General features: G+C 65.2%; 1 long non-coding RNA gene across 1 annotated transcript; it reads right to left on the bottom strand.

Moving 5' to 3' along the window:
- Positions 1–403: 403 nt before the first annotated feature.
- LOC144378192 (uncharacterized) lies at positions 404–7,008 on the bottom strand. The gene is made up of 2 exons (XR_013439857.1): positions 1,688–7,008; positions 404–1,333 (listed from the first exon to the last, which is right to left on the bottom strand). It is a non-coding gene; the product is annotated as an uncharacterized LOC144378192 (long non-coding RNA).
- Positions 7,009–15,297: the final 8,289 nt, after the last annotated feature.

Genomic DNA, 15,297 nt, shown 5'->3' with positions numbered 1-15,297 from the left:
TGCACCTGCCTCTCAGGGCCGAGGCGAGACGGTCGGTGGAGGGGGCCGCTGGGGGGCTCGGGGTGTGGCCTGCGGAGCCCGGGGCAGCGCCGGCCGGTGTCCCCACTTGTTCCCTGCCTTCCAGCACACACGGCTCCCATGAAACAGGGTTCCGCTCCCCAACGAGATGTAGGCTGTGGCTGGTTTGTGGAAGAGCTCCCGGGGCAGAGCAGGCCTGGACCGGTTAACCCGACCCTCTCAGCCGCACGAGATGCTCTCCCGAGTCACAGGCCGGAGACGAGTCCCCAAGGCGGCCACGCAGGGCGGGAGGCGCCCGGGTCCTGCGGGCCAGCTTCTGCCTGCGTGGTACGGATATGGATGAATATTAATAACCATGTGCTCCCAAAGACCACAAATCAGCTAATTAGGGGCCTGTCAACCTGTTTATATTATCTATAAATGAAAACCCATCAGCAGTCAAACATGAAATTAAGCCAGCCGTGTGTGGGCGGCCGCCTCTCTGACAAATGGCACTGCCAGCTCCCGCGCCCGCCTGGCGGGGCTGGGCACCTCTCCTCCCGCCTGCCTTTAATCGGGCCGGTGGTTACAGCGGGCACTCGATGGACCGCCTCGAGGCTGTGCGGGATGATTTAAGACCATGGGGACATGAGCTGTGACTGGAGGAGGGGAGGCAGCCGTGAATCAGGAGGCCCGGCAGGTGATCAGCCCCACTCGGGCCCGACCCCCAGGGCCTGGCTCCACCGCCTCGTCTTCCCAGGCGATGACCGCAGTGGTCACCCGGTCTCCAGCTCCCCGGGTCCTGCCGCCTCCTGGGCCAGTCAGCCTCCCGATGCAGCGTCTCCCTGGAAGAAGCCTCCGGAAACCCCAGGGCTCTAGAGGCTGAGGCAGGGGTGGAGGCAGAAACAGACTCATCCTCAGCCAGCTGTGCCCAGCGCTGGGCTCAGAGCCAGCAACAGCGAGGACAGCAAGGGGGACAGGGAGAGGCCGACCCAGCCCGGGTCCCCTCCCTCCCTCAGCCTTCTTCCCGATCCCCGGTCGGCAAACGCCTGGATATCTCTCCCTTTAGGCCACAGGCTGTGTGACCTCCTGAGGACCGTGGTGTCAAGGCCACACTGGATTCCAGGGTGAGATGGGCACCGACTACCTGGGGAGGCAGGGCCGGAACACCCAGCAAGACTCTGCGCTCCTCTGCCCGTTGTTCTGGGAGCTGAGAGAACTGAGGCTCCAAGCTCAGATCTGGGAGTAATCTTCAATCCAGGCTCTGCCTCTCCTGAGCTGTCTGACCTCGGGCAAGTGACTTAACCTCTCTGGGCTCCACGCCTCTTTTCCTCACCTGCATTGTAAGGAGAATAGGACCGTTCTCAGGGGAGAATGAGGCAGAACGGTGAAGCGGAACTGGACGCCCCTGGGAATGGCCTGATGGACGCTCTCTAGGCTAGCTCCAGCACAAACCAGCTGTGTGATCTGGGATGTAGTCAGCCTCTGTCCTCTCCTTTGCCTGTGTCCTTCCTGTGTGAGGAGGGAGGCTCCCAGGGGCCAGGCTTGACCACAAAGATGAGGACCCCATCCACTGGAGGTTGCTCCCCTGGTTCCTGCCCCTCTCCCACAGAATGGAAGCCCCGGGTGGGGACGTGCTGTGACTGGTCCCTGCTGGCCGTCCCCCTGGGTGTGGGCCCTGGGCTGGCACCTGAGGCTCTCACGTCCCTTCCCGGTGGGTGCTGCTTCCTCCGCGAGCCCCGCGGCTCCGGGCCCTTCTTGGGGGCAGGAGGCCCCTGCGCTGCTGGAGTCCCAGGTCCCAGGTCTGCAGGCCTCAGACAGGCCCTTCCCCCACAGCTGTGCCGGGCGTCCGTGAGCATTCCAGAGTCACCTGGTGTCCCAGTCCTGGAGCACCACACTGAGTGGCCCGTGGTGGAGAGAAACGCGGAGGCAGAACCTCCCCTACCCGCGCAGGTCCCCACAGCTGTGTCCTGCAGCAGCAGCAGCTCACGCCCTCCTCGGTGCAGAGGCCGGGGGTCTGGCTTCAGGGCGACAGCGGGGCCCTGCTCCGTCTGAAGGCTGCAGGCGAGGACGCCCCTGACCCTCCTAGCCCCTGATGGACGTCTCGCCTTTTGTCTCCTGTGAGGACTCCTGTCCCTGATCTAGGGCCCAGCTGGTTACCCGGGCGAGCTGGTCCACGGTGCTGGGGGGTGCTCCTTCCTGCAGGCAGGTCAACCCAGCACACCAGCCAGGATGGCCGGGACCTGGCGGGCAGGGCAGCTCACACTGGACCTGCCTCCTGCAGGACAGGTGCCCACCGTCCTGCCTGCATGTGACTCCCTCACACCCCCCACAGTGGCCGTGCACGTGCCCATTTTACAGATGAGGAAACTGAGTCGCACGGGAACACACGCCTGCCTCAGGTCGGCCTGTCTGTCTGCGGAGCCTGAGCTCCACCAACCGGCTGCCCTGAGGCCCTGGTTCTGGGATGCAGGGGGTTGGACCCGGCAGGTGACACCATGTGAAGAGCCCCCAGGGAGAGGTGGGGCCAGGTGACCTGGAGAGGAGGGGCAGCCACACATCCGCAGGCAGGGCCCTCCAACTTTCCTGTGTTTCAAGAATCCGGACTTCCGTGTGGAGGCTCCCGAGGTTAGAGTTGGTGACATTTGTTTTTTAGAGACCAGATAAGACACATCAGTGTCTGCAGATCAGCTCGGGCTCCAGGGAGCGGGCGAGGCGTGGATCCTGGCTGTGGGAGGCGGGAGCCTGGCCTGGCCCACAGTGATTTAGGGGACGGCTTCAGGGGACGGCAGTGGCCCCAAAGACACAGGCTGCTACCTCCTCCCCGTAGCTCTTATCTGCCCTAAAGGAGCCATCAGTGGGAGGTGGCAGCGGCCATAACTCCGTGCGCGACACACATGTGGCTGAGTGGCGCTAAGCAGGTGTGGGAGGGTTAGGGCCCACGGGGTGGGGGGGGGGGGCGAGGACAGGGGCTTCCTCCCAGGTCTGTGCCGGCTGCAGACACTGCTGATAAGAGCACAGTCAACTCCAGCTCCAGCAGCAGGTCCCCCAAGAAATAGGGCCTTAGCACTGATCGTGGGGGTGGGCTCTGGGGGGCAGAGGGCTCTGGGACACAGAGACCCTCCACAGACCCCGCCCAGACGCTGCTCAGACCACCAAAATCCAGCCACGTGTCGGCTTCGTCCTTCCTCAAGAGCCACGCGCCTTCTTGAGGTGACCAGGGGACAAGTCCAGACCTTGTCTCCCGGCAGGGACAGGGCTGCCCCAGCGGCACTTCTCCTGGGCTGGACGTTCCTTCCACCGGGTCCCCGGCCTGCGTCACAGGGGCACTGGGGCCTCCATCTCTGGTGACAGCAGGCTGCCCCTCCCCACGTCCCTTCCACGCTGGATCCCTGTGCTTTAAAGGTGGCGCACAGATGGGCATGTGACCCAGGCCTGGCCAGTCATCATCACTGGCCAGGTGACCTGCCTTGGTCCATCAGAGCCAGTGCTAGAACCACTGCCGCCCCCTGGGCATGAGGCTCCCTGGCTGGAGGGCTGTCCCCAGGGCCAGTGGGGCAGTAGTGGCCAAAACCCTGAGGCCATAGAGGCCTGATCCCGAGTTGGTGTGTTGGATTTCCAGGGTGTTGGATTTGGGCTTCTGTCACTTGTGACCAAAAGATCCTGACAGACACCCCCCTGTGCGACTGTCCCCTCCAGAGCGCTGGTCTACCCCAGAGCTTCCCTGAAAGCGCAGCACAGGGACGGTGCCCCTCCCGGCTCAGTGAGGACTGGCGGGTTTCGCAGGCCCCTCCTCCTCAACGCCCTGTTCTGCCTGCAGAGCCCTGAGTCTCCCTCACGGTCCCTCCTGACCTGGCGGCTGACCCCCACCGTCTCCACCCTCCTGCGGCCCAGAGTGATTCTAGAGCAGCAGGAGTCACATGCCCTCACCCCACAGTGTCCCTGCTGCCCACCAGAGAGGCCACCAGGAGAGCGTCCCCACGGGGATTTCCAGACAAAATCACCCTGGAGAAAAAGTCAGGCTTGAACCCTTGAACTCAGTGTCCCAGGTGACAAGGTGACACCCCTGGTCCTCGGGATTGCTGGTAACGTAGAGTTTGTGGCACGGTCTATTCTTGGAGCATTGAAGATAGTTTTTGGAGCAGGACTGTCCCTGAGGATGTGACAGTGGGAGTCTGGGGTCTGATCCTGCTGGCAGCTCAGCCCCAGCCCGGGCGCAGGGGACACTTCTCTGTGCCACCTCCTTGCCAAATGCCAGCTTGGGCGTCCGTGACTTGGGTCAGGTGCCTTTCTGAGCCGGAGGGTGGGACAGAGGCAGGGAGCATGAGGACCAGCAGGCCTCGCTCCCTTGCCCTGCAGGGCAGACGTCACCAAAGGATCATGACAGAGATCCTGCCGGGCCTGGGCGGCTCCAGGTCCTGCCACGTGGCCCCAGGCAGCTTGTACCCGTCACAGAGGGCGGGACTGTGCAGCATGAAAGCCAAACACATCACCTCCACACCCGAGTCCTTTTCCATTAGGCTGCAGGCCCCGTGGGCGGGCGGCCACCCTGCCTTAGGTCACCCGCCCCCCAGGACCCCGGGCCTCTCGCGGGGTTCCCCAAGCTCAGCCGAGTCTCCGCAGGTGGCAGCCACATCTCGGGCCCCACTGTGTTAGGGGCCGAGTTGTGTCCCCAGCCTTCATCTGATGACGTCCCAACTCCTCAAAAAGTGACTGCACTTGAAAAGAGGGTGTCCCCGACGGGATGCATCAAGGTGAGGTCGTACCCGAGTCAGTGGCCGCTCATCCCAAGGACCCGTGTCCTTATGCTCAGGGGACGTTTGGACACAGGGGAGGGTGCCAGGCAGAGGCCTAGGAGCAAAGGAACGCCAAAGCCTGGTGGCAAGCCACCGGGGACCAGCAAGGGCACAGCACAGGTCCTCCTAGAAGGGACCAGCCTCCCCCAGACTCCCGGCCCTGGGCTGGGGGACAGTGCACCTGTGGGTGGCGCCCAATCTGGCACTTTGTCAGCGCCCGCAAAGGAGTTCAGGCCACTAGATGCAGTGGCAGCCCCCCCCCAAGTCCTGGTGGCCCAAAATGTCTCCGGACCTTATCAAATGTCCCTGGGGCAGAGTCCTGCTGGGCTGAGAACAGGAGCAACTCCAGGGCAGGTGCGCTCAAACGTCCCACCTGAGCCACCACATCATCTCCCCTCTGTCACCAGAGTGAGTCCCAGGCCGTGCCTGGCCCACGGGGTGGGGGACTTGACCGTCCCTCGGGCAGGCACTGCAGGGTGAACGGTGGCAGGTGTGGCCCTGCTCCCCTCGGGTCTTCACCCCTGGCCCCTCTTCGAGACCTGCCCAGGCCTCCCTTGCCCCCCAGGCCCCCTTCCCTGCATTATGTCCCCACAGCACTGGCCACCTCTGGCACAGGGACGCCCCGCCCCCGCCGTGTATTCTCTCTCTCTCCAGGTGCGCTGGCCCCCGAGGTCAGGCCCTGGGTGGGACTCACAGCTCGGCTCCTCGCAGACCCCCTGGCCCAGAGAGAGGCCCCGTGGGAGCCCATGGAGACAGGGAATCCTCGAGGGCGGAGCTGCCCTGCCATCCCCCGCGAGTGACCTCCGCGGGCAGGCTCCGCCTTCCCCCACGGCACTCCAACAAAATCAGAGGCTGCCCCTTTCTGTCCCTATGCCACCCCACCCACCGCCTCGCTTCCTGCCAGAGTCACAGCTCCTGGCACTTTTGCGGGAGGGTGGCCTCCTTCCCTTCCTTCGAGCCAGGCGGCTTGTCCCTGGGTGGCGGCCTGCAGAGGAGGGTGCTGGTATGCAGACCCGGGCTGCAGTGCCATCCAAGGCGCCCACCAGGGCCCCAGGGTGTTCCCTGCCACCCCACCTAGGCCCACTCCCCTTCACCCAGCTCTGGCGACGGGAGCCTGGGGCCCTGAGGTTCTATGTTGGGCACAGAATCGGCCAGAACTTATAGCAGTTGCTGGGGTCTGAGCGCAGCCTGCGTCCTCCAAAGAGAAGGCACCGCCGGTCCCCAGCGGAGCGGCCCCGGGCACGTGTTTGGAGCCGCACTGCCTGGTTCAAGGCCCAGTCCTGCCGTTCTCCTGCCACGCACAGTGGCTTTGCAGTCTGTCGGCAGATTCTCTGACGCCCTTTCCATGCAGTTCAGTGTCGTTTCCCTTCTGTTGACAATGAACGCATCGTCCTCGGGGTGCAAGTGACACTGTCAATCTCCAAGGCTTGGTCTTGGAGGATTTTCTCTCTCTCCAGACTCGTGCCTCAGGAGCCCTGGGCTGTCCCGGAGCGTGACTTCCCTGACACTGTGCTGGGGACACCCCAGAGCTGATCCGCGGTGAGGACGAGACCCAGGCAGAGCTGGAGAGACACGGGGCCTGCAGCTCCGGCTTCGGCAGTCCCAGGAAGGGGCAGGCCTCCCGCTGATTCCCGAGCCCCCAGAGTGGAGCAGGGTCACTCCGACCCGCCAAGGCCTCCCCAGACCACAGAGGCCTGAGCAGAGTGAAGGTCATTGCTGTTTTCTGCTGTTCAATGGGAGTGTGTGTGTGTGTGGGGGGGGTGGCATGTTATCGGCAATAAATAAAACCAGAACAGCGCACTAATCGGGAAAGCTCCAAACCACGTCTGCCCCTTCCCCATCTGTCAGATCCCGGCACCTCCCTCACGGGGCCGTTGGGAGGATTCAGTGTGTCAACCAAGCCCCTGGAGCATGCAAAGGACACGGCACAGCCACCAGGGCATGTACCATGGAGCCAGGGAGAGGACCTCAACCCGGGGGGACAGTGGGAACACAGCCCTGGGGCAGCAGCCCCCTCCAGGGTCTCCAGGGCACCAGGCGGAGGTCCCAGCGTCCACCACTGAGCCTCCCGAAGGCGAGATGCCCAAGGAGAAAAGCAAACACAGGGCCACGTTCTGAGAGGAGCCCTGCCTCCTCCCCTGGCCCCCGTCCCCAGAGGCACCACTTCTTGAGTGGCCTCCCAAGACTGTTCTTATACAGCAAAAAACAAAGGGAGGGAGGGAGGGAGGGAGGGAAAACTGTGGACTCCTGCGTCTGGCCTGTTTCGTTTCCCGCCGGGTTTTCAGGGCTGAGGCCAGTGCCTGGCACCTGATCAATGATCCATGACTCCGTGAGGAGTGGGCAGGAGCCTTGTTCCAAGGGCCCCTGGCGGCACCCCGCGTGCGGCTTGCCACCTTCTCCCCTCCCGTGGGAGGGCGCCTCCCTGGGCACCTTGAGGTTTCCGTGGCGGACCAGGGTTCCCGGGTGGCGGGTGTGGTCCGCCAGCTGCTCCCTGATGGAGATGCAGTGACGTGGGTCCCCAGCTGTGGCTCCTGCAGTCCCAGCCACACCACCCAGCTGTGTGCAGACGTCTCCACCCCTGGAGACAGAGGCATCCTGGCTCTTGGTCTCTCAGAGACACTGCGTGTGGTTCTGGCCCAGGCTCGCGGGCAGAAGAGGAAGGCTGGCAGGAACCAGGCCACGCTGAGCCTGCAAAGTGACACTGTCCACGTGAACAAGTTTAGACAGAGATGTGGATTCCAGCTTTAGGAGCTCTGGAGATGTGGCCCTGCTCAGCCCAGGTATCATGCCTGGTGTGATCGGCTGGAGCCGTCGACGGGTCCCTGCAGCCTGGCCGTCCATCTTGCCGTGGTCCCCACCCTGCCCTGCTGCCCTGGGTGCCAGCTCATCCCTCTGCTCATTCGTGCTCTGACCTGGCCCCAGAGGGGCTGGGCTTCTGTTCCTGCTCTGGTGTACAAAGAGTTTTCTTTAACTTCCCGCCACTCTTGTGACCCGGGCACAGTGATGAGTCATGGCTTTCTGAAGGGAGCTGTGGGGCTCCACAGGTGGAGAGGCCCCCAAGGCCAAGCGGCCTCTCCCTATCCGCAGGGCTCCTACAGTGAGCCTGGGGCTCCTGCCATCACAGCTCCTCCCACCACGTGGAGAGAGCCAGGGCTGGACTACCGGGCTCTGCAAGAGGGGCCGTGGGGAAGACCAGGGCACAGCCAACTCGGCTCAGCCCCGGCAGTCCCCAGCAGCTCTGCTCGGCTCCCAACACCGACCCCAGAGAGGGACAGAAACAGGACATAGGAAAAGAGGAAGAGACGGAGAAGCGCCCAGAGGAGGACAGGCTGAAGGAGGGTGGGGCGGGAGGGGGGTGAGCCCCAGAGAGCAGCGGGGAGCGCGAGCGCTTCCCAGAGCGGGCGGCCTTCGGCTCTGGGGACCGGGACTCAGACAGAAGCTGCTCCCCCCTCCCAGAACTCAGGCAGGTCCCCCATCTCGTTCCTGGGTCCCTGACCCCAACTCACAGGACCGTGAGTGCTGGGCACGTGGGACACCACGGCCTGCCTTCTGAGAGTCCACTCTGTGCCCAGTGCATCGGTGGCCCCGTCCCCCAGGCTCTCAGCTGTCCCCTCTTTCCTCTCTCCATGGGCAGAGGGGATCCCCAGGTTCTGGGGGAGGCGCCCCCACAAGGCCCAGGGCCCTGCGTTGTGGGTTCAGAGCAGACGCCCTGGCCGGGAAGGGCATCTGCGGTCTCCATGGGGACAGGCAGCAGGGCCACCTCTCGGGCGGCTGGGCAGTGGAGCCTTTGTCTCTGCCAAGTCTTTGGTTGAATGCAAACACCATAAGCAAATCTGCCAGCATCCCCAGGGACAGGAGCTGCCCTCCTGGCCACATGGAGCCTGGCGGGCCAGGACACCCCGCTGGCCCTGCCTGGACTTTGGGGATGTGGACACAGGTCCGGGTGGACGGAGGCTCAGCTCCACCCGCCGTTTTTAAAACAGGCTGGCGCCAGCTCAGGGTGTACCCTGAAGGCCACATCTGCCTGGGGAAGGCACAGGGCCCTGGGTGGCTTAGAATCGAAGAGCACGGGTGACAGGCAGAGGCAGGGGACCCAGCTGTGGCCAGCTGGCTGTGCTCATGCACAAAACCCAGAGCCTTGCTGGGCATCGGGGTGAACGTCCAGAGCCGCCTCTCCCCTCCCGGAGCTCGCCGGGCCCTCGGCACGTGGTCAAGAGAATGGGCTGCTTCTGCGAGCTGCAGGGGCCAGGGCGTGTGTCCCCTGGGGCAGGCAGAGAGCAGTGACACCTGAGTGGGGAGGTGGGTGAGGAAGGACCAAGTAAGAGCACAGGGAAGAGTGGCCCAGGAGGGAGCGGCCAGGCAAAGGCCCGAGTCCACCTTATGCGGACACTAAGGCCTCAGGGGCGGTCCCCCCCTCTCAGGACGCGTCTTGGCTTCCAGAGGGTGGAGGACAGCCACCGTCTGAGGTGGCCCTGAGAGACCCACTTCCTCGTCCAAGAGCAGGTGGCTGAGGGTGCAGAGGACTCCACAGGGCGCCTCTCCAGTTACCTCGTCCACAGCCGGTGACCACGACCTCTGGGCCTTAAAGCCCCAGAGCAGGAGGCTCCTTCAAGGTCCCCCCCGGTGGCACCCCTCCGCCCGCAGCGCGTGCCTGCCTCCCACTGGGCACCTCCCCTCACCCCAGCCTGTGCCTCCCCAGCTCACCTGATCGGGGGATAGTGACCATGACCTTTCCTGCTCTTTTCTTGCTGACAGCTATAACCTGGATCTGGGGGGCCACTCCTGAACCCGCCTCTTCTGGTCAGTGCTTCATTTCCGGGTCCAAAAGACACGGCAAAAGCCCTTGGAGGAGGGAAGTTCATTTTGGCTCAGGTTTCAGAGGTTCCATCCATGGCTGGGCGACTCCAGGGCTCTGGGCCCCAGGGAGGCAGGACGTCAGGGTGGAAAGACGAGGTGGAGGAAAGCAGCTCTGGACACAGCAACAGGAAGTAAAGAGACAGAAAATAAACTCCAAAGGGCATGCTCCCAGGGACCTACTTCCTCCAGCCACAGCCAGTACCACCCAGTTAATCCGCATCAGTGGGTAAATCCATGGGTGGTCCACAGCTCATAACCCAGCCACTTTGCCTCTGAGACGTCTCGCATGGCTTCACACACGAGCGTTGGGGACACCTCCCACCCAGTCCATAACTCTGCCCAGGAAGGACCCTTGGGGAAACTCCACCCAGTCCCTGGTTGATGCCACACGGGGGCCCGGAGACAGGAAAGGTTCTGGTCCCAACTTCCCCCGTCCTCTGGGCTGCCTCCTTCCCAGTGTCCACGGTCCCTTGACCACGAGGGTGTCCAGTCGCAGTTCTTCCATTCCTCTGTGAAACTGTCCCCTCCCCTCCATCTCTCCCGCTGTCCCTCTCTCCCTCCACTTCCTTCTTCTCTTTGTCCCCCTCCCTTTGCCCTGTCCACACTTGGACGTCACCAACAGGTTCTGGAGACTGGGTTCTGCCTAACTCACTTATTCCAAGCCACTTCAGCTTCCCAGGGGCAGGGAAGGTGATCTCTGCTTACGTAGGAGAAGATACCTGCTGTGATTGGCTTGGAACCGCTGGTCACGTCAGGTGTGACCCACGTCCACCCCTCGGGCCCTGGAGGGTGACGTTGGCACTTACGGATCCTGCAGCGCCTCACTAAGGGGGGGTGTGTGTCAGCCCCTGCTCAAGCCCCTGGAGACAAGCTTCAAGCAAAACAAACTTGTGCCCTGGGGCAGCTGGGATTCCCCTGGAGGACAAGGACCAGTCACAAACGGGCAAATGAGTGACTGTCCCCTGTCACCCTTCCGGCCGGGCTTCCCTCCCCCGCAGCCCTCCCCAGCTCCCGAACCTCTGAGGCCCCGCCTCTGGTACCCAGGGCGCTGCCTGCTGCCCTGCGTCAAATGCCGGCTGCTCAGATGCTGCGTGGACAGGGATGTTCAGAAAGGACCATGGGCGCGTGTTCCTGTCACAGAGCGCCAGCCCCACCCTCTGCCAGGCCCCTCTGGGAGGGGAAGGCCGTCTCTGCAGAGGGCAGGAGGAGGGGGTGGGTGAAGAGGGAACAGAAGGCACAGAAGCTCAGATCCTCTCCCAGGTCTGCCAGGAAGGAGCTGTGTAGCCTCAGGCTAGTCGCTGAGCCTCTCTGTGCCTCAGTGGCCTCTTGTGTAAACTGGGCACAGAAGTCACGGCCCCTCCACGAGGGGAGGCGTGTGAGTCAGCAGGTCAGTGCTCAGTGACGCCGGCTGTGCACGCCCTGGGCGTCCAGCAGGGAGGCGAGTTTGACCTGGGTTTGCCCTAGGCTTTGGTCCTGTCCCAGGAGCAGATAAAACCCAACCCAAAGAATGTGGCCAACACGTCCCTCCAAAGTGCCCCAAGGCAGCGCTGGCCACTGGGGTTCTTCTGCAGGGTCAGGCGCAAGGATCTTGGCCAGCAGGACCACCACCCGGGTGACACACAGCCAGGACCCAAACTGGCCTCAGCCTCAGGCAAAGGACGTGAGCGCCCAGAGGCCTCTGTCTGTCAGGGTGGACGGGGCCTCTGGGAGGGCGTGCCCAGGGGCTTATCCGCTGCAGGAGGCTGCGTGGGTCATCTCCAGGCCCGGGACTCGCCCCGTGCCACGGTGCTGTGGAGGACGTCCTGGGACGCCGTCCCCTGTGCGACTGCTGAGGAAACACGGGAGGCGCCTGGGCCCGGGCCTCCGCCCCTTCAGCTCCGTCAGACACATGCGTCCCCTGGGGCCGGCCAGTGCCCGCGTGCTCCGTGGACGTGGAGGCTCCGGTCACGCCACGTCCTCCCCAGCAGTTGTCTGGCATCTGTGCTCCCTCGGTCCCTGCCCTTGGCCACGGGCGTCCCTGTACCGTGGAGGCCAGGACAGAGGAGGAGCCCCGCAGCAGTGGGCACAGTGGCCTGTCCTGTCGACCCGCAGGCCTGTCCGCAGAAGGGCTGGGGAAAGCCGCCCTGGAGCTCCCTTCGCGGCTGCCCCTCTTGCCCGCTGCGTCACCACGGGGGATGTTGTCACCTCCCTGCGCCTCCATGGCCTTGGGGGCAGAGCGTGGGTGAGACCGCGCGCCTCCCGGGCTGCCGTGGCCATTAGTGAGTGAAGGCCACACAGCACTGGACAGAGGCGGGGACACTGTGGGGGATCCACATCCGTGAGCCAGACGAGAGCTGTCCCAGGGCACAGGGGGGACCGTGTCCCCGAGGAGGGCTCAGGAGGCAGAAACGGGGCTGGGTCCAGCTCACTGGTGAGCTCCGCGTGTCGGGGGTGTCCCTCCCAGGTGAGTCTGGACGAAGGAGTTGGCTGTCCCCAGGGGCCTGTGTCCATCGCTGTGCCCCGACACCTGACAGGAACAGTCCCAGGAGGAGAAGCTCGGCTGGCTCATGGGTCCACAGGACTCAGGCGCTTCCTCTCCGGGAGATGTTCAGGGACACAGCGTGGGGGACGCGACACACGGGAAGGCAGCACCTGGGCTCTGGTCCACGCTCACCCGGTGGGTGGCCAGGGGGCCAGTGCTGGTCTGCTCTGTCCTGAAGTGGTGTCAGGGTGGTGGGCAGCTGAGGACGTGACGTACTGAGACGGGTGGGAGGCCCAGGACCCAGCACGGGGGAGGACCGCAGCCCCTCCAGCACCGGTCCTTCCCAAGTCCTTGTCCACCTTCTGATCACACCAGGAGGAGGTTCCAGGGTGGTCCCAGGAGTCCTCAGCCACCAACATCTGTGACTCTTCCTTTGGAAAAAAGAGAAAGCGGTCCGCCCAGGGCCCCGGAGCCTGCGTCTGCACGGCACGTGACATGAGTGTGCACCTGCCCTGGCTGGGCCCCTTCTTCCTGGCCAGCTCTGAGGGCTGTGGCCGGGCATCAGGGACGGGCGTGAGACTCTGCACCGCCCTGAGGTGAAATCTGGCAGGGTCCCTTCAGCCTGGAGCAGCCACAACCAGCCTGGGCCGGGGCCTGCACACGTGACCTGTGCAGCCGTTGTCTGTGCACCTGCGCCAGACACAGCAGTGCTCAGCGCGTGACAAAGGACACGTGTGCAAACTCACGGGACGGTGCGTGTTTAGACGGCTGCCTTATTACGGTTTAACCCCAACACCCAAAACCCACCCTTAAACACTCCTCTCTCCCACCTCCGGCTGCGCGTCCTGTGCCAGCCTCAGAGGCCTCGGTAGAAGCACAAAGCTGGGCAGCCATCGCCACTACCTAGTTTCAGAGCCGCTCCATCCCCAGAGCGTGCCCCCCACCTGCCAGCGTGCCCCCCACCTGCCAGCGTCCCCATCCTACAGCCCAGAAACCCCAGGCCACTCCATCTCCGTGGATGTGCTGCCGCCCGCCCTTCATCCAGGTGGTCGGACAAGACGCTGCTGGGTGTCTAGCTTAATTTCTTGGAATATTTTTAGGTTGGTCCATGCGGAAACAGGGATGACTTCGATCCTTTTATGATTGATATTGCGCTGGGTGGGGAGAGCGTTTTGTTCATCCATTCAGCACGTGATGCTGTATTAAAGGAGACAGAGGCCAAGAGTCGGAGTCAGAGACAAGAGCAGACAGAGGGGCAGAGAGGGGCAGAGAGGGACAGAGAGGGGCAGAGAGGGGCAGAGGGGGCAGAGGGGGGCAGAGAGGGGCAGAGAGGGGCAGAGAGGGGCAGAGAGGGGCAGAGGGGGGCAGAGAGTGACAGAGAGGGGCAGAGAGGGGCAGAGAGGGGCAGAGAGGGGCAGAGAGGGGCAGAGGGGGGCAGAGGGGGGCAGAGAGGGACAGAGAGGGGCAGAGAGGGGCAGAGGGGGCAGAGAGGGGCAGAGAGGGGCAGAGGGGGGCAGAGAGGGGCAGAGAGGGGCAGAGGGGGGCAGAGAGGGGCAGAGGGGGGCAGAGGGGGGCAGAGGGGGACAGAGGGGGGCAGAGGGGGCAGAGAGGGGCAGAGAGGGGCAGAGAGGGACAGAGAGGGGCAGAGGGGGCAGAGAGGGACAGAGGGGGGCAGAGGGGGCAGAGAGGGGCAGAGGGAGGCAGAGGGGGGCAGAGAGGGGCAGAGGGGGGCAGAGGGGGGCAGAAAGGGACAGAGAGGGGCAGAGGGGGCAGAGAGGGGCAGAGAGGGGCAGAGAGGGGCAGAGGGGGGCAGAGGGGGGCAGAAAGGGACAGAGAGGGGCAGAGGGGGCAGAGAGGGGCAGAGAGGGGCAGAGAGGGACAGAGAGGGGCAGAGAGGGGCAGAGAGGGGCAGAGAGGGGCAGAGGGGGGCAGAGGGGGGCAGAGAGGGGCAGAGGGGGACAGAGAGGGGCAGAGGGGGCAGGGGCGCAGAGGGGGGCAGAGGGGGGGAAGAGGGGGGCAGAGGGGGGCAGAGGGGGTCAGAGGGGGTCAGAGGGGGGCAGAGAGGGGCAGAGGGGGGCAGAGGGGGGCAGAGGGGGGCAGAGAGGGGGCAGAGGGGGGCAGAGGGGGGCAGAGGGGGGCAGAGGGGGGCAGAGGGGGACAGAGGGGGGCAGAGGGGGGCAGAGGGGGGCAGAGGGGGGCAGAGGGGGGCAGAGGGGGGCAGAGGGGGGCAGAGGGGGGCAGAGGGGGGCAGAGGGGGGCAGAGGGGGGCAGAGGGGGGCAGAGGGGGGCAGAGGGGGTCAGAGGGGGTCAGAGGGGGTCAGAGGGGGTCAGAGGGGGGCAGAGAGGGGCAGAGGGGGGCAGAGGGGGGCAGAGGGGGGCAGAGAGGGGCAGAGGGGGGCAGAGGGGGGCAGAGGGGGGCAGAGGGGGGCAGAGGGGGACAGAGGGGGGCAGAGGGGGGCAGAGGGGGGCAGAGGGGGGCAGAGGGGGGCAGAGGGGGACAGAGGGGGGCAGAGGGGGGCAGAGAGGGGCAGAGGGGGTCAGAGGGGGTCAGAGGGGGTCAGAGGGGGGCAGAGGGGGGCAGAGGGGGACAGAGGGGGGCAGAGGGGGGCAGAGGGGAGCAGAGAGGGACAGAGAGGGGCAGAGGGGGGAAGAGGGGGACAGAGAGGGGCAGAGAGGGGCAGAGGGGGGCAGAGAGGGGCAGAGAGGGGCAGAGGGGGGCAGAGAGGGGCAGAGAGGGGCAGAGGGGGCAGAGGGGGACAGAGGGGGGCAGAGGGGGGCAGAGAGGGGCAGAGAGGGACAGAGGGGGCAGAGGGGGACAGAGGGGGGCAGAGGGGGGCAGAGGGGGGCAGAGGGGGACAGAGGGGGGCAGAGGGGGGCAGAGGGGGGCAGAGGGGGGCAGAGGGGGGCAGAGAGGGGCAGAGAGGGGCAGAGAGGGACAGAGGGGGCAGAGGGGGACAGAGGGGGGCAGAGGGGGGCAGAGGGGGGCAGAGGGGGACAGAGGGGGGCAGAGGGGGGCAGAGGGGGGCAGAGGGGGGCAGAGGGGGGCAGAGAGGGGCAGAGGGGGACAGAGAGGGGCAGAGGGGGCAGGGGCGCAGAGGGGGACAGAGGGGGGCAGAGGGGGGCAGAGGGGGGCAGAGGGGGGCAGAGGGGGACAGAGGGGGGCAGAGGGGGGCAGAGGGGGGCAGA

The sequence above is a fragment of the Ictidomys tridecemlineatus genome, chromosome 5, assembly GCF_052094955.1.
Source record: "Ictidomys tridecemlineatus isolate mIctTri1 chromosome 5, mIctTri1.hap1, whole genome shotgun sequence".
Lineage (NCBI taxonomy): Eukaryota > Metazoa > Chordata > Mammalia > Rodentia > Sciuridae > Ictidomys > Ictidomys tridecemlineatus.
The sequence above is the reverse complement of the archived record's forward strand: the minus strand, read 5'-3'. Positions and strand labels throughout refer to the sequence as shown.